Below are 18,535 nucleotides of genomic sequence, written 5' to 3'. Positions count from 1 at the left end.
TCTTTCTTCTCTTGCTCGGCCTTTTCCGAGAGCTCTTGGGTAAGACTCTTCTCTTGGCTCACCAGGCGTTCTTTTACGTTGGCCAAAGATTTCTCCATGGCTTCGTAAGAGTGCATTTTTTGGCGAAGAGGTTTCAGCTCGGCCTTAAGATTTGTGACGGTCGCCTCCAGCTCGTCAATCTTCTTCTGGGCCGCCTCTAACTGAGCCCGAACAGCGGCGGTAGCCTGCGCCTGATAATAAAGAATATCAATGGTCAGTACTTCATTTTGGGCAATTTGAAACATTGCCTTATCACAGCTGGAGGCGGCCATAGCTTTTGCGGCCTTTACCTCTTTGTTTTTCCGATCAATCGGCTTGCGAAGGCTGTTGACTCGGAGCAGGGCCTAAGTACAAAAAAAAAAAAAAAAAAAAAAAAAAAAAAAAAAAAACAGGCGTCAGTTTCCAAACAAAAAGATAACAGGCGTCCTGGAACTCAAATACTCAAAAATATGCTAAGTATACCTCAGCAAGGACCCCTGAAATCCCATCAAGGTCAAGGGTGCCGGCACCCCTGACCGCCTCCCTTTCAGATGGAGGAACTACTTTGACCATGGACTTGGCTACCTCAACCAAGTCAAGCCCCTGAGGGCCGGCTGCATCAAGCGTAAGAAAAAAGCAAGTTAGACCTAGTCAAGAAGGAAGCAAGTGTGAAAGTTTTTACAAATGATTGTCCATACTTCTAGGCGGCCCCGCCGGGGTTTTAGAAGAAGTGGCTGGCTGCTTCTCAGCCGCCACTGTTTTCCTGGAAGACCCAGGAGAACTTGCAACAGTCGTCCTCCGGGCCTTGGGGTCCGGCTGTTGCGAGGAAGAAGCTCTTGGAGTGCCAGACTGAAAACAAAAAGAGTTAGTATATGCATAAGACAACTCCTAAAAGAGGAAGAGTTTTCGAAGCTTACCAAGGGTGCCCCCTTGTTGGGGGAATCGGCACAAGACTGTTGCATGAGAGAGGCCCGCAACATGGCCGCCGCAGTCTTGGATGCTGTTATTTTACTCATGGCGTCAGCTGCAAAAAATAAACAGCAAAGTTAGTAAAGATCCCAAGTAAACAAGGCGTGAATAAAACAGAGTATTTGTCAGGCCGGCTACCTCTAGAGCACCGACTGCTGAGGCCACAGGCGGCCAAAAAGTACTCGTCATAGAGCCACTTGAAGCTCGGGACGCAGTTTAGGGGTACTTGCTCTCGTACCCCAGAAGTAGAGTTCACCCTAGTCTCTACTTTGAAGAGTCCTCTGTCTAGGATCTCTCTTTTAGCCTTTGGGGGAACAGGCGGCATGCTGCGGCCGCCTGCGAGAAGAGGCGGATCCCTATTCCACTTGTTAAAACGTTGGTTCAGCTCCGTGTCTGAACCCTCAATGATAAGGAAGGTGTTCCGCCAATCCTTCCATTTGTTCGCCTTACCTCTCGTCATGAGGTAACCCCTATGGCTTGTTAATTGATACCAGCCGGTACCTCCCGACTTAGGGGTCCGGCTGAGATAGTTCATGTGGGCGAAAGCCTCAAAGCTTGGCTCCACCCCGTACATTTCGCACCCGGCCGCATAGCCGAGTACGTTTACCCAAGAGTTGGGGGCTAACTGCCATAACCCCAAATCATACCCATCTAAAATCCGCTGAACAGCCGGATGTAATGGGAAGCGCAGTCCAGCTTTGATGGCCGCCACATAGCAGCCAAAGCAGCCGTCATCATAGCTGGTACCAGCCGGCCAGACGACAGTGTCTTCTGGATCCGGCACGAACAGTAAAAATTTCGGGCCCATTCTGTGGTTAGCAATAAAGCTCTCCACTTTGTCTTGCATGGTTGCGATCCGGCCCCGGGGTACCATGCAGTAGTAGGGGGCGTTTTCCTCCCTGTAAGAGGCGGACGGCTCCGCCCAATTGTCCCCCTTCTCAACTGCATGAGAAAGTCTCGCCTCTTGTAGGCGGCTATGTCTTTCTTCTGAGCCTGGAGAACTGTGGCCAGAAGAGCTGGACTCGGACTCGTCCTCTGACGAGTCCGAAGAGGACGACTCCTCCCCTCTCCCAGAGGGGCCCGCCTCCTCTCCCTTAGAAGGAGCAGGAGGAAAATTAGACATGTCAACGGTAAGATGGGAAGGGACCACCTTGGCCCCTCTCTCAGAACTGTCGGCTTGGCAGCCGCCTCGTTTCAATTCTACATCTGGCGCCTGGTCAGATGTTTCACTAATGAGCACCCTTTGGGAGGAGCCGTCTGAGTTTGATATCATAGCAGTCTGTTTTGTTCTGGCCATCACGTTCTGCATAGACACAGATACAGTCGGACTTTGTATAAAGGGCAAAGATGGGTCCAGAAAAGGGCAGGCGGCACTCCTAGTCCTAGATTCAGCCGTCCCCGGTGACCGGCTGATCACTAACTTAGGTCGTGTCGTGTGCTTCCGTGGTGCCATTTCAAAAAATAAAAAGAAAATTAAGAGTAAGAGAACTGAGTTACCTGAACGAGTGACGGTTGAGGAAGTTCTGGAAGTCCGGTGCAGTCGGCTTGTCAGAACAGGCGGTAGGCAGAAAAGGTCCGAAATGTCAGAGCAAGTTCAGGGGTCCGAATGTTCTCGCAAAGTTCTCAAATGTGAAAATGACCGAAGTCAGCACTTCCTTATATAGGCAAGGTGAGAAGGCGAAAGGTCGCTTCCAAATTCAAAATTTGGGCGGGAAAATCTCTCGGCCGTTTGCAAGGTGACACCTGTAGCAGGCCGTCGCCTGTCACCGTGCGACACCTGTCACAGGCGACACGTGACCAGTCACGTGCCACCTGTGAGGGGCAAATGATTAGGGGATTTTTATCCACCAATCACCGTCTGACAAGTGGACCAACCAGGTTCCGCCACGTGTCCTTCACGAAGGCCAATAGGAGCCTGCCACGTGTCAATCACAGATACGTCCTCTACGGACCAATCGAGGCACGCCACGTGTCCACCCATGCCAAATGGGAAAACCGGCCATCAAGGCCCAATCCTGTCTAGAGGCCCGGTCAGCCCTAGGTTTACCCTAAACCTAGAGAGTGGCACGCTTCTCAAGGCTATAAATACTTAATTAATCCTCATTAATTAAGAAGTCAAGAAAACATCAAGAAATCAAGAGAAGAACAGAAACATTACGGAACACTAATAACCGGCTAATCTCGCTAACGACGCAGATTACCAACATTAAACACTCTCACCTAGAGAGATCTTATTACTTTAATTTCCGTATTAATTACTCCTTAATCAGGTACTAACTTGACCGTTGGAGGCGGAGCTCTCAGGAGTCTCCGTTATTTTGCAGGTACAGGCGTCCGGTTCCAGTCTCGGAATTGTAACTCTCCCGCAGGACATCAGAAAACCCCGAAACACAAGGGTCATGGAGATAAAGGCTGTGCAGAGTGTGACCAAAGAAGAAATCAGGAAAATGCTCATGACTAACATCATTCGAGCACTACACAGGCAATGGCATCATATTTTGTCTGAGGACATATTCATTCAATGGGACAATGCTAAGCCACATCAAATTCCAATGGATGATGACTTCATTGCAACATGTACAGCAAATGGGTTCAACATTCAAATGGTGTTTCAGCCAGCACAATCTCCAAATCTGAATGTTTTGGACCTTAGTTTGTTCAAGGTTATTCAGTCCTTGCAATACCAGTCATTTCCCACAAAAATTGATGAATTAATAGAGAAAGTGTATGAGGCTTATGAATGGTTTGATCCAATACTCAACAAGTACTCATGGATCACTTTGTAAGGAGTAATGAAAAAGATTCTAGAAAAAGAAGGGGTAATAACTTCAATCCACCTCGTATGGGCAAGAAAAGGTTGGACAACCTAGGTCTTCTTCTTGAGTTTTTGAAAGTTGAAAGGGGACTCATTCAACAAGCAGTTGAGCACCTCAACACTCTTTTTATTCCAACTAATCAACACAATGCAGACTACATGGAGACAGAGGTTGATGTAGACTAGGTACAACACCATCATTCAATGACAACATGACTTCCACACATAACCAAATATGGACTCACAACTGGTTTTTGTGTTAAGTAAGCAACTTTTTTTTTTTTGTTGATTCTTATAATGATTTGGTTATGTGTATTTTGGTAGATAAACTTTCTTATTTTCAAGCAGTCATGTAATGAATGATTAGGTTTAGGGTTTGTGAACATGTAAGTTTTTAAAGTGTAATGAATGAATATTAGGATGAATGTTGAAAAATGAATTACATCAGGGAGTTTGCTTTTGTTTCAGTGGCATGTTGTAGGTTGTTACCTCAACAACAAGAGTTAAAAGGCAGTTATTGGAGCAAAACAAACCTACACATCCAACTCAAAGTGAGCCCCTTCATCATTTGGAATTTGTTCACACACAAAACACTTTATGGGGGACTCATACAGAAAGGCACAACCACTGACTTGCAAGCACTACTAAGCAACATCCAAGTGGGACTATACACAAACAACCATCCAACATAACCCATCATCCATCAACCATGCATTCCCTTGGCCATTCCAACACTACAAGCACCCAGCAAATCCAACACAGACCAACATAATCCATCAACATCAATCCAACATAATATAACCAAGCATACATAAACAAAAACAAGCAGTGTACACAAACAACCATCCAACATATTCCAGCGTCATATATAGAAGAATACATAATCCAACCTCCAAAACAACACAATCAAGCATCATAATCCAGCAACAAACAATTGTAAGAACTCACACATGCACACTTCACATGTGTTTCGACAATGATAAGCACCAACAACAACCATTTAAACAAGGCAAAGCTAAATCAAAACAACTAAAATCAAAATTAGGGTTTAGTAATAGTTACGCTGCAAGATCAGTTTGTGGGAGGGAAGTCATGAGGGTATTTGTCCCTTAGATAGGTCATGTAATCAGGGTCCCACTCACTATAGTCCCCTGTAAACACAGATCTGGACCTTTTCCTCCCACTAGCGGAGCCAGAGGTGGCTGGAGCCGTTGGAGGGTCAGAGAAGACCGCAGTCACCTCCTTCGGAGAGTCAGGAACCTCCACAACCACTACTGGCTCCTTCTGGACCCCATTCTTCGCTAGATCTGTCCTCAACCCTCCGGGAAGTCAGGAATCACCATAACCTCCTTCTACCCTCTTCCTTTTCTTCATCGCTCCCAAGTTCTCAACGAGTTTCGCTCCTATTTTTCCATGGGTGAATCTGGAAAAGGAGGAAGAGCACCGACGAATTGGTTTCAAGATCCCAGTTCCTCGCTGCAACTTGTACCGAGTAAACGAAGGTTCAGTGTGCCTCTCGGGGGTGAGGCATTAGGGGACTCGTTCAGATCTGGATTGTTATTCATTTTTTCAGAGAGAGATGAAGAAATTGGAGTTAGGGTTTCGCAGAGCAAATGGGAAGAACAACAAACGAAGAAGTGGAGAGAGAAGAGGGGAGAGAGGAGGTGTTAGAATGAACTGGAGAATTCTTCTGAAGATGAATCAATCTGGGCTGCATCTTCAAGGCCAATTCAATGCAGTTCATTGAATGTGGTGGTTGGGAGATGAAAGGTTGCTGATGAGACAAGAGGGGAGGGGGTTATATTTTGGTGGGAATCATTAGGGTGAGTTAGATAGTTAGAATTTAAGTCAGTGTAATTAACAAATTGTAAACAAAGTTAAAAGTTTTAAGTAAGGGTAAGGTTGACATTTTGATGTTAAAAATTTACTAAAAGAGGAAAAAAATAAATTGTTGCAGATAATAGAGAGCATCCATTTATGGCAAATGTTGCAGATAATTGTGGGCGAAGGGAGTATGTACTTGTGATAAAAAATAAATTTCTCCACTAAAATGCTTTTTTTAGGTCAGGGCAAGTGTTAAATGGATGTTTGTACGAGGCGTGATGAACCGCTACCCGGTATGGACATGTGTGTCCAATACCTGGGGGCAAAATCGTCATTTCGTTGAAAAATCTTGCAGTAAGTCATAACTTGTTACTGACTGTAAAAAAGCTCTCTCTTATCTCCATTCATAGTTACTGCTGTAAAAAAAAACTCTCTCTAAGGTTCCCCACCGGAAATCTCTCGCCGGAAAAAATTGCGAAAACCTAGCTAAAGAGCTGTGGAAATTATCGAATTTTGTCGAGTTTGTTGATGTTGGTTGAGTTCATCCTGGTGTAAGTCTCCAATTTTGGTAAAAGTAGTTGTGAAAAGCTGAATCGTAGTGTTTCGTAAGGTGTTGTGGCTAAGTTTGAACTTTCCGTTTGTGAGTAAAGATCGAAGGTGTTGAAGTAAACTAAGCCTATTACGATGTCAAGTAAACACCTGAAGCTGTATGTATGAATTATTTCCAAAAAATAGTTATTTGTTATGTTAATTAGGGTTTTTTTTGCAGGTCGAAGGGGTGGAAGGGGCGGAAGGGAGGTCGAAGGACGTGCGATTGTTGAAAAGGTTAGTTTATTTGTTCAAATTTTTGGGTGAAAGGACGGCGATGGAGCGGTGTTGTATTAAAGGTTGGTCTTTAACAAGATTTAATACATTTTTGTGAATATGGATCGGAGGAGGTAGTTTTTAATTTTGCATAATTGGCTTTTCAGATTCTACATATAATTTGTTGATAATCGTTTTGATCTTCAGCTTGATATTTGTCTTGAAAGAGAGCTGAGCTCTTATAAGTGTGTGGTTGAGTTCTTATAAGTGCTTGGTTGAGTTCTTATAAGTGCTTGGTTGAGTTTTTGTAATTGCTTGGTTGTGTTTAATTAGTGTAGTTGCTTGGTTGTGTTGAATTAGTGTAATTGCTCATTTGAGAAAACTTTCATAATTGGCTTGATTATATAATAGCCATAATTGTCTTGCGTAATTGAGTATAATTGCTTGCATGAATCAGTGTAATTGTTTGGCTGAGCTCTTATAGCCATTAAAGGTCAGCAAAATAAATACTATATCAATTTTGATAAGATGGCAGAACATCTGTTAAAAACCTACAAAGAATTTGGAGAAATAGATTCTATATACTTGGTTCAAGCAAAAAGAGAGTGTTGCCTGTATGGGGTATCTTTATGATGATTATGATGAATACGCAAACATAGATTCCTCTCCTCCTTGAGCTATGTTGTGTGATTACATGTTCTTCTTGCACAAGTGCGTCCTTAAGAAAGGGAAGAGGAGGGGGAGTGAGAAACTCAATTCATGAATCTTTGTTAGAGAAGAGCCACGGAATATTTGTGGTATCATGTCATGAAAAACACTATTGTGCTCCCTTAATTACAAACTAGATGATTAAAATCAGAATGAGCAAAGGAAATTCATTCATAATAAGTTACTACTGCTATCATATAATATACCTGATTTAAGAATAGGCCAGGAATTCCAAAATAAAGCAACCTCCCAAAGCTCTTTTATCTATTATTGGTGAAGTTATTGAAATTTGGTTGAGTTTCTTATGATTGTCTTGCATAATTGGATTGTTCCTTTGCATAATTTGCTTGTTCTTATAATTGGCTTATTCCTTTTGCATATCATCTAAAGCTTTCTAGATGATATTGGACCCAAGTAAATTGACTTCTGATCGGTTCAAGTTACTTAAGGCATAGCTTGGAATGAAATATATTAATATTGATATTGTTAGCTTTACTCAGATTTCATGTGTTTTGAGAATATGTTGGTAAAGACTTCTGTCATGGAGCCTCATGTTAGCTCTTCTTTTAACACTCTTTATGTCAACTTCTTATTATCATCAAACTGTTTCCTATTAGATGTATTGGTATCGCGGTATTGGGTTAATCTATATGAAATTTACCTTTGACGAATGGGTTTGAGCGAAAGCACTGTACCTTTGTCACGAACAGGATCGTTCTTGTTGGATTGAAGTGAAATGAAATTGGAACGTTCCTTATACTCACTGTTCAGTGATGGAGTCTAGTTGATTGGCATAGTTTGATACAAATCTGTAATCAGAATCATAGGATGACCTTCAGTCTGATGAATCTTGAAATATTGCAAAGACTGTTGGGAAAGAATTCTAAGATATGCGATGTCTAGTTTTGATTGTATAGGAATATTTGATTGTGTTAATAGAAGATTAGACTGTGTTAATGTGATTTCATTGTTAATAGAAAATATAATAGGGGTTGGTAATTGTTGTGTTTATTCTTTACATATATAATTTGCACAAAAGGTTTTTAAGTCAATGCATGTCTCGTGATTGGGTTGTGGGCTTTGCAGGGAATTCAAAGAGGACCACAATCTAGTAGACTGGAGCTTCAAACTGAGTTGATTATCGCCAACACAAATCAAGATCTATCTAATTGTGTGTTAAGAGTTTAAGTGAGGAATAATGAACTTTTATGGGGTCCGGAGCAATTGAAGTTCAATTAAAACCATTTGAAAATATTACATGACAAATCATGTAGTTTTTTTGTTACATTATTATTATTTATTTTTTTATTTAATTTTTTTTTTTTGGGTGGTAAGATCAAGAGTTTATGATATGAAATTGTCTAATCTAATGTAAACTTTTTTTTTGTGATCTAAAAGTCCTAAAGTATTTGGCCAAAAACTTTTATTTTACTGTACTTAAATGTATAATCAATTAATGTTACAATTTTTTTTCATTCATGTTACTCTCCAAACAATTTGGAGGGTTGCCCAATTCCTAGTCGTGGTACTCGTTGAAATCGTTTTAATACATAGCTTATTAATGTTCAATTATTATTATTTATAGGGTTGAGCAAAAATTCTGGATACCCGGAATTGGAATCGGAACTGGTTGGGAATCGATGGGTTCGAAATTAGATTGGATTCGATGGTTCCAATTTTGGGTGATAAATTAAGGAACCAATTGTAACCGGTTTCAATTACAATTCTCAATTTTTCGGACTTGGAACCGGTTGGTTATCCAATTACCCAACATAATATTAAACCAAATATAATTAAATATATATATATATATGTATGTTGAAGATACTAATTAGTAAAATAAAAAAAATAAAAAAAGTAATACCTAACATAAATAAAATAGCTTAATGCATATATACATATAAGTATTATACGCTAAAAATGAAGATAAAACAAATTAAATATTATAATCTGTATTATATTTTAACAATTATATACATAAGTAGGTACTCGGAACTGGTACCCGGTGGTTCCAATTTCCATTCCTAAATTTAGGGACCTAGTTGAACCAATTCAAATTTCGATTTTGAGTTTTAGGACCCGATCCCAACCAATTCCGAGTCCGGTTTCTAAAATTTTGACCGGATACCCGATTTGCTCACCCCTAATAATATATACTTACTTATGGTTATTTATAAAATTTATAGATACTATTTGTTATAAATTTGCATCGACATTTTTACCTAGAAGAAATGGAGCAACTTTCTTTTGCATTTTAATACTGTTATTTTTACCATACCTTTGGTTATTTTGCATTTGTATATTGTTAATTGATAGATAGTTATGTTTAATTAGCAATTTTAATTTTGTTATTTGATACTAATACCTTACATTTTAGCAATATTAGTTCTACATAGTAATGTTAAGTTCCCCCTTCGTTCTTTTATGTTAAGAATGTAAAAATGGATTTGTGTAAAAACAAAGTGAATTGAGAGAGAATACTGTTAAAGGGGTAAGAGTAAAAGTAGTATACTAAAAATAGAATGAAGGGGAACATAGTAAAAGTAGTACGGTATCAAAAAAAATATACATAAAGAACAAGGTGAATACAAAGAAAAAAAAACATAATAAAATTTATGAAATTTAAGTAGAACAAAAAAAGACTTACAATGAAATTAAGCAGAATAAAAAACGGAGGGAGCATACAGTTATTATGCATTTTAATACTGTTATTCCGCTTTATCATACTGTAATTTGAGACACGCTTTATATTTTATCTTTAAGATGATTTGGAACTATATATTTTACAAGTTAATTATATAATTGTGGAATATTCTACATGTTTTTACCAAGTTTATTGGAAATTACGTGGAATATCCTCCGAATTAAGTTTGACAACAAAGAGAGATTTCCATCAATATTGGGTGAATTAAAAATAAATTCTCATTACGCATTGGTTTTAAAACAAACGGCTAGTGTGTAGTATGGGTGTTGCGCTGAATTGCTACTTTAAGATATAATATTAGTTAAAAATAAGATTTAAAGAGAATTATTCTTCATTGTTTTGGAATTGTTGAGGTTATTCTTCTTTACTCAATTTTTCCAAGCTATATAATTATTTTATATATTTTTTGCTTACTTAAAGATATACTTCCTCCGATTCTTTATACTTGCAACACTTCTCTAAAATCATTATAAAAGAAAGGTTTTTATGATGAAAATTGTACTATTATCTTTCTTTAAAGTTCATGGCCCACCTGATTATGCTCCTAACAATCTCTTATCCCCATTTTAAGTGTATTATATTATACGAGGTCCATTTTTCTTAAATATCGTGATAAAGTGTATTGCAAGTATAAAGAAACGGAGGAAGTATATATTTATTTATGTGTATATAGAGAACTTAAATTGTAGTATTGGATATAAGATATTAAAATGGTAAGAAATATGATCTTATATCCATGAGTTTAGTGTTCAAAACTTGTGGGATTTACCAACAATTTGAGACAACTACTTTTATTATGCATTTTAATACTGAAATTTGACGGAATATACTGTTGTATTGTATTTTTAATACAATTATTCTGCATTAACATACTACAATTTGAGGCATCTTACTCTTTATTCATTATTATTATTTAACAGTCTTGAAATAATAATAAAAAAAAAAATTCTTCTATCATATAGTAGTATTTGAAAAATTCACTAGGTTGATTTATCATATAGTAGTATTGAAGTATATGATAGTACTTCTATTTGAGAATTGAGATACATCTATGTTTATTTGTCCTTTTGTTACTGTTAATTGAGATACATCTATGTTTATTTTGCATTTTGATTCCGTTATTTCATAATGATACTTTGCATTTTAACATTTCTTTTTTTTTTTGTAAGGAAGCATTTTAACAATGTTATTTCTGATAATAACGTTAATTAAGTATACTGTTATTATGCATTCAAATACTGTTATTTTGCATTAACAACTGTAATTTCAAATAAAGTACTATTTAAAAAATACTTGATTTTACCTAATCTTTCATTCACCTAACTTGAAACTACTCATGGCCCAAATAAACCTAACATAGTCTTGAATGAAATGATGACTGTTTCGGGGTTTTTTGATATCCTTCGGGAGAGTTATAATTCAAAGACTGACTTCTGGACGCCTGTACCTGCAAAACAACGAAGACTTCGGGGGGTGGGAGCTCTGCCTCCAACGATCAAGTTAGAACGTGTTTGAGGAGTGAAGTGCGGAAAATAAAGGGTCTCTTTCGGATTCCAAGAGAGGATCTGCAATGTATAATTGCTCGGTTTGGGGTGTCAGGTGTCTGACTTTCTCTGATGCAGAGTTAATGTGTATTGAATATATCTGAATAGATGTTCCTAGGAGGGAAACATCTCCCTTTTATAAGGTCTTGGAAAACGTGCCCAATAGTAGGTTTTAGTAAACCTAGGGCTAATTGGGCATTGCCTGGAACTTTGGGCCGTAGGAGGCCACTTGCTCAGTTGGCAATTCTGCCTGCCACGTGTCGTGACCTGACTGGTCCACCTTGGACCTCTCACGAGGTGACACATGGAAGAATCTGATTGGCCCACGTGGATGACACGTGGCGGGGAAAAATCCCCTAATCATTTGCCCCTCATAGGGGTGACGTGGCATGCCACGTGGTGCCTGTGACAGGTGTCACGCCATGATTGGAGAACGTTTTTTACCGTTTTTTTTATGATCCTTGAAATTCCCCCACTATAAATAGGGGGTGTCCAAATCATTTGGACATTCTAGAAACTTTTAAGACAGGACTTTGGACGACTGCTCTGAATCTTTGGACTACCGCCGCTTGTTTTTACAGACCGCTTGTTTTTACAGACCGCCTGTTCCTAGACCGCCTCCTTTTTCAGCTGTTAAATTTTTCAAGGGTTCCAAGACTTCTCTACTTCTAAGGTAACCGCCTATTTCCTTTTTCACTTTCTCTTTGTTTTTTTTTCTGTTTTAGAATATGGTAGCCCAAAAGCACCTGGCACGGCCTAGGTTAGTGATCAGCCGGTCACCAGGGATGGCTGAATCTAGAACTAGGAGTGCCGCCTGCCCCATTCTGGACCATACTTTGCGAACAGGCCAGAGTCCGGCTGTCTATGTGTCTATGCAAGACACCATGGCCAGAACAAAGAGAACGACCAGGATTACGAATTCAGAAGGCTCCTCATTTTACGTGCCCATAAGCGAGATCTCGGACGTGCCGCCTGGCGTCCCTAGTAGCTCAAGTGATTCCATAAGCGAGATCTCGGAGAGATGGGTTGAGCCGGCTGCCACCCAAAAGGAAATGTACACTCCCTATTTCTAAAGGCACGCGCAAGGCCATGTCTGAAAAAATAGGGAGCTTAAGGGCTGACCATGCGATGGGACATGGTTACATTCTAACTGTGTCGGATGCCGAGGATACGGTAGTCTGGCCAGAGTCGTCCAGCTATAGGGACGAGTGTTTTGGCTGCTATGAGGCGGCCATTAAAGCTGGTTTAAGATTTCCTCTACATCCGGCTGTAGAGAGGATTTTGGATGGGTACCAGCTGGGTCTCTAGCAACTGGCCCCAAACTCATGGTTCAACATCTTGGGCTATGTTGCTGGCTGCGAGATGTATGGGGTAGAGCCAAGCTTTGAAGTTTTTTCTCACATGAATTACCTCAACCGGACCCCCAAAACAAGCGGTACCTGTTGTCTAGCCATAAAGGCTACATGATGACCATGGGAAAGGAGAAAAAGTGGAAGGATTGGAGGAACACCTTCTACATAGTGTCCAACCCTGACAGGGTCAAGAACAAAAATTACAACAGGTGGAACAGGGATCCACCTTACCTAACAGGCGGCTCTGATCTGCCGCCTGTTCCACATTAAGCAAGGGAAGAGATCCTGGATAGAGGGCTCTTCAAAGTGTACATACAGGCGAACCCCGAGACTGGGGTGAGGGAGTTCGTCCCTCAAAATTACATCCCAAAGTATAAATGGTTATACGATGGGAAGTACCTGGCCGCCTACGGCCTTAGCGAGGAGATGTCGAGAGGTAGAGGACCGCCTATTTAGCGTGTCTTGATAGACTTGGTTAATTTTTGTGTCTAACCATCTGATTAATCTTTTGCAGATAAAGCTATGGAAAAGATCTCGGCCTCCAAAAAGATAGCCGCCCAACTCCGCGCAGCCATTCTTGGCAAGCGGTCTACAGAGGAGTCGCCTGCCAAACAGGCGCCTAGGGTGAGCTTCTTCACTTTAGCATAATTTCCCTTCTTTTTAATTTAGCAATCATTTTTGTCGCCTGTTTTTGATTCATTGTCTTGTTGCAGAGCGACACTGTCAGACCCTCCTCCTCAACTCAGCCGGACCCCAAGCGTCAAAAACAGACGGTGGGGGAAGTGCCGACTCCTGGCGGTGCCAGGAGACAGACGGTTGGGAGGAAAGGTAGGACTCCCCAAAGTGGGTCGAGGACTCCAGCCACCACTAGGAGCAGCCGGCCCCAAGGGAAAAAGAGGCGGCCACAGGTATAACTTGCTCAAATTTTCGAAGTTTGATCAAACTACCGACTTCTCTGATTTCAGGCGGCTGACTTTGTATTATTATGCCACACACTAATCAGTTTTCTTTGCAGAAGCCCCTCAAGAGCCAGACCTGGTTTAGATGGCCAAGGCCATGCTGAAGGCCATCCCTGCTGAGGACAGGGACTCTGTTAAGGGAGTCGGCACCCTTAACCTTGAATCCATCCCGACTCTCCTCGCAAAGGTAAACTTAGTAAAAAGTTCTCTATTTTCATTTTAAACGTTTGCCTGGTCACCTGTAACTGACGACTGTTTTTTTTACCGGCTGCAGTCTATGCTGCGAGTATATGGTCTCCGCAAGCCCATCACCGAGAAGAACAAAGAGGTAAAAGCTGCGAAGGCCATGGCCGCCTCTGATTTTGATAAAGCTATGTTCCAGATAGCTGAAAACGAGATTTTGACAACTGACATACTGTATTACCAGGCGAACGCCACTTTGCAGGTGAAGAATGACTTAGAGGCGGCCAGGAAAAAGATGCAGGAGCTGGAGAATTCCGTAAAGGACCTCAAGGCTGAGATCGGTCCCCTAAAGGAGGCGGAAAAAGAGGCCGAGGGACTCCGCAACTGGGTGAACAAACTCAAGGGCCGCCTGCAGAATCAAGAGGCTGACCTCACCCAGAAACTTAACCAAAAAGTTGATGAAGAGAAGATGGCCATAGTTAAGGACATGATGGAGGACACAAACGCCATCATGAAGATGACTTGGGCGGCCCTCTTCCCTGATACCAGCTATGAAAAGTGGGGGAGCCAATTCGCCGTCTGTACTGATCAATTCAACAAGAAGATCATGGGGCAGACAGACGGTGATGAGGAGGCGTCCGACTCCACTTCCGGGGAGTCGGAGCAGGAGGAGGAGGAGAAGCAGGAGGCGGACGGTGATGAGGAGCCGCCGCAGGAGGAGGCGAATGCTGATACAGAACAGGCGCCGATTGATGATCCAAATCAAGCGGCTGCCAACACTGAAAGGTCCTCCTCGGCCTGGGTGCCGTTTGTTTTGTATCTTTACCCGACCAAGGGGTCGGGGTTTATATACCATTTTTTACTTCAACATTTCCAGTCGGTCATCTGTCCGACTGTTTATATTAACCATTGGGCTATTTTTGCCGTTTTTCTTCAAATTTTGAAGTTTTTGAATTTTTTGCTTTTCATGAATTTTGCCAAATGTATGTAGCTTGCCTTTTGTTTTCATGAATGCATTATAGACAAACTGTTCTTACCCCTGGGCGACTGGGCGCCTGGTTTTCAAAGGTGAGTTGGTTGACTTAAAATTTTTGATACTTTTTTAGTATTACTAATTCTAGGTCAATCAATCACTATGGTGATTTCCCCAAACTAGGCGGCAGTCGGCCATTGCCTACGCGAACACCTAGCATATCTCGGCTCCCAGCCTCAATAATGTTCTTAACGAACTTTGGCTTTGTACTTAGAGATTCCTAATTGATTACAAATAGTCCGTCTTTTTGGTGCTTGTATAGAACAGGCGTTAATCTGGACGTTTTTAATCAAGGTAGCCTCATGATGTTAGCAAAAATAGGAATAGTGGCCAAATGCCCTCTGTTTGCCAAACAACAGGCGGTTTCATTCGTACCTTTTAGATTCCAAATGTAGGTTGATCAATCTTTTTCACTCGTACTTGAGTAATAGCCAGCTATGGCTGGCTGTTATGTTTGCAACTTAGAGGAATAGTGGCTGAATACTGTCTGTTTGCCATAAAACAGGCGGCTTGGTTCACACCGTTTAGGTTCCATCTTAAGTTTGCGAGTGACCATGAGTTGACCCTTTTGGTTAACCAATTTGCCACTGATTTGAGTGAGTAGAAGATACAAGCGGCTTTGGCCGCATGGTTCCTCATATGAACTGCAATGTACTAAGTTTGGTACTTAGTTTATTTTGTTGAATGTTAGCTGGCCGTTTGTTATGGTGGCTGCATAGAAGCAGGCGTCAAACGAGATGTCCAGCCAAAGTAGGTACGCCTGTTGGGTTACAGGTGGTAGCTTTAGTATTGTCTAGTAAGAATAGTGGTTGAGTACCTCTGTTTGCTAAAAAACAGGCGATCTTCTCATACCTTTTAGGTTTCGTACTAGGTTAAGAGTGACTACGAGTTAACCTTAGGGTTATCCAGTCTCCGTCACTTTGGTTTGAGTAGTAGTGGAATCAGGCGGCTTATGCCGGCTGACCCCCTTTATTCGCCAAGTTTTGCTTGGCTATTAACTCAAAGGGTGCCGACTGCATTTATCCCAAGTAATGGCAGGCGGTTTCTGACCCAGATTTGAACTGTCTACCGCTTGTTTGGGGAGCGGTACGTTTATCTTTGTCTCTGGTCAAACGGCTACGAGGTTGTCAAGTGGACACACTCAGTTGGGCCGTTTGTTTTAGGTTTATAGAGCAATGTGCCACCCAAATGGGAGATGCTCTCTGCGACGAATTCACCCGGATGGTTGTCGCCGGACGCTTGGTCAAGTTTAGGGACGGAAGTATCAGTTTATTTTTTTTTTAAAAAAGATCATTTGGCCAAGGGCTTTAGGCTGATCATCCGACCTGTTGTTTGCAATTTATTTCAGTTATTGTACAAGTCTCCTCAGTGGGGCAAGCCGCCTATGCAGAACACAGTCGGCCATATTCCTTTACTTTGCAATTTGTTCTTTTCTGAACAACCTAATGAGGCCACAGGCTTGGATGACAACCTAAGGGCATTGCCGTCTGTTGTTTCCAGTCGGTAGGTGCCGCCTCTAATTTCTTCATAGATTCGGTAGGAGTCGTCCTAGTTGGGAGTCAGCTTTCCCTGCTCGTTGGCCCTACCGATTGCTTCCATCTTTCGTAACACAAAGTCCCCTACTTTTAGGAGCCGCTTGTGCACTCTTTTGTTGTAAGCTCTTGTCATTCTCAAACGATAGATCTCATGGCGCAAGGATGCATTGCCCATGCGTTTTGGAAGTGAATGTAGTGCTAGCCGCATGGCTTCCCAGTTGGCCTCTTCGTCATAAAGCATGACTCGAAGAGTCGGCTTATTATGCTCAATAGGGAAAATAGCCTCTGCCCCATAAACCATGAGAAATGGAGTTTCACCAGGCGCCCCCTTTTTAGTTGTCTTGATGGCCCATAGAACATGCGGTAGCTCGTTAGCCCATAGGCCGCCGGCTCTTTCAATTTTCTTTTTGATGCCATCAGAGATTAACTTGTTGAATGCTTCAACCTGGCCGTTTGCTTGGGGGCGGCCGACTAATGCAAAACAATGAGAGATCCCTTGGTCTCCCAACCAGTTCTTCAGAGTAGGCGTCTCGAATTGAGGTCCATTGTCAAAACCCATAGACATGGGTACCCCATACCGAGTGATGACATTTCTCCAAATGAAGGAGATGACATCTTTGGTTTTGATACTTTTTACTGCCTCTGCTTCTACCCACTTGGTGAAGTAGTCGACTGCTACCAAAATATATCTCCGTCCGCCTATAGCAGGCGTATAGGGACCCAAAATGTCCATGCCCCATTTGGCGAATGATACAGGGCTATGGATAGCCGTCAGGTCAGTGGCCGGACGATGGATGAGCTTGCCAAACCTTTGGCACTTGTCACATTTTTTAACCATCTCCATGGCATCTTCTTCTAAGGTAGGCCAGAAGTAGCCTTGCCGCCTGGCTTTTTTTGCTAGGGTCCTGCCGCTTATATGGGAGGCACAGAACCCTGAATGCAAATCTTTGAGGACCTCTCGGCCCTTCTCTTGGGTGACACACTTCAAAAGAGGTTGTAGATAACCCCTCTTGAAAAGTTCCCCTTTATGAATCTCAAATTTAGATGCACGCTTTTTCGTTACAATCATCTCTGGGTAAGTATCCGGCAGGGTACCGTTTGTTAAGTATGCCCGGATGCCATCCATCCAGGTTGAGCTTCGATCAAGGACTTCAATAGGTTCCTCCTCAATGCTCCTTTTCTCCATCACTTCCCAGAAAACAGATCTTAGTGTGTCACAGGAGGCGGATGATGCCAATTTGGAGAGGGCATCCGCCTGGTTATTCTCGTACATGGGCACTTGACTTAGGTGAAATTCTTCAAGTGTCCCAGCCTCTTCTTTGACCGCCTGTAGATACTTGATCATAGCCGGATGTGTGGCTTCATTGTCACCATGATATTGGCTAACAATCAGTTGTGAGTTAGAACATGCGTCCACTTTCTTTGCCCCGGCCGCCTTGCACATACGGATACCGGCTAGTAGGGCTTCATATTCTACCTCATTGTTTGAGGCGTGGAACTTGAAACGCAGTGCATACTCATACTTGTCTCCCTCAGGAGACTCCTGACATATGACGCCTGCACCACACCCATTCATTGTGGAGCTCCCGTCCACATATACTTTCCAGACTTGGTCTGGATTTTCCGGATCAGCCGGCTTAGTCATTGCAACAATGAAGTCGACAAGTGTCTGCCCCTTCATTGCTTTCCTTGGCACAAAAGTAATTTCTAGGCTTTGCATTTAAATTTCCCACTTAATCATTCAGCCTGATGATTTCCATGGTTGTCAATGGCCGCTTGATCGGCTGGTCAGTGTAGACCACGACCGGATGTGCCAAGAAGTAAGGCTTTAGCTTCTTAACTGCCATGTAGAGGGCCAAGCCAAAATTTTCAACCATGGGGTACCGTAACTCAACATTCTTTAGGACATGGCTGATGAAATAGATAGGAAGCTGGCAACCGTCTCTTTCAGCAAGGAGAACGGCACTGAAAGCATGATCAGAGACGGCCAAGTACATGTACAACACTTACTTTGATAGAGGATTAACGAGCCTTGGCAAAGAGTGCAAGTGATCCTTCAACTTCTGGAAGGCCGCCCCTGCATCCGT

At 42.0% G+C, this 18,535-nt stretch overlaps 1 long non-coding RNA gene across 1 annotated transcript; it reads left to right on the top strand.

The window, feature by feature from the left end:
• Positions 1-5,918: 5,918 nt before the first annotated feature.
• On the top strand, positions 5,919-8,855 carry LOC110692411. The gene is made up of 3 exons (XR_002505455.1): positions 5,919-6,317; positions 6,396-6,513; positions 8,225-8,855. It is a non-coding gene; the product is annotated as an uncharacterized LOC110692411 (long non-coding RNA).
• Positions 8,856-18,535: the final 9,680 nt, after the last annotated feature.

This window comes from Chenopodium quinoa, unplaced genomic scaffold, assembly GCF_001683475.1.
Source record: "Chenopodium quinoa cultivar QQ74 unplaced genomic scaffold, ASM168347v1, whole genome shotgun sequence".
NCBI classification, from domain to species: Eukaryota; Viridiplantae; Streptophyta; class Magnoliopsida; order Caryophyllales; family Amaranthaceae; genus Chenopodium; species Chenopodium quinoa.
This window is presented reverse-complemented; position numbering and strand designations above follow the sequence as displayed.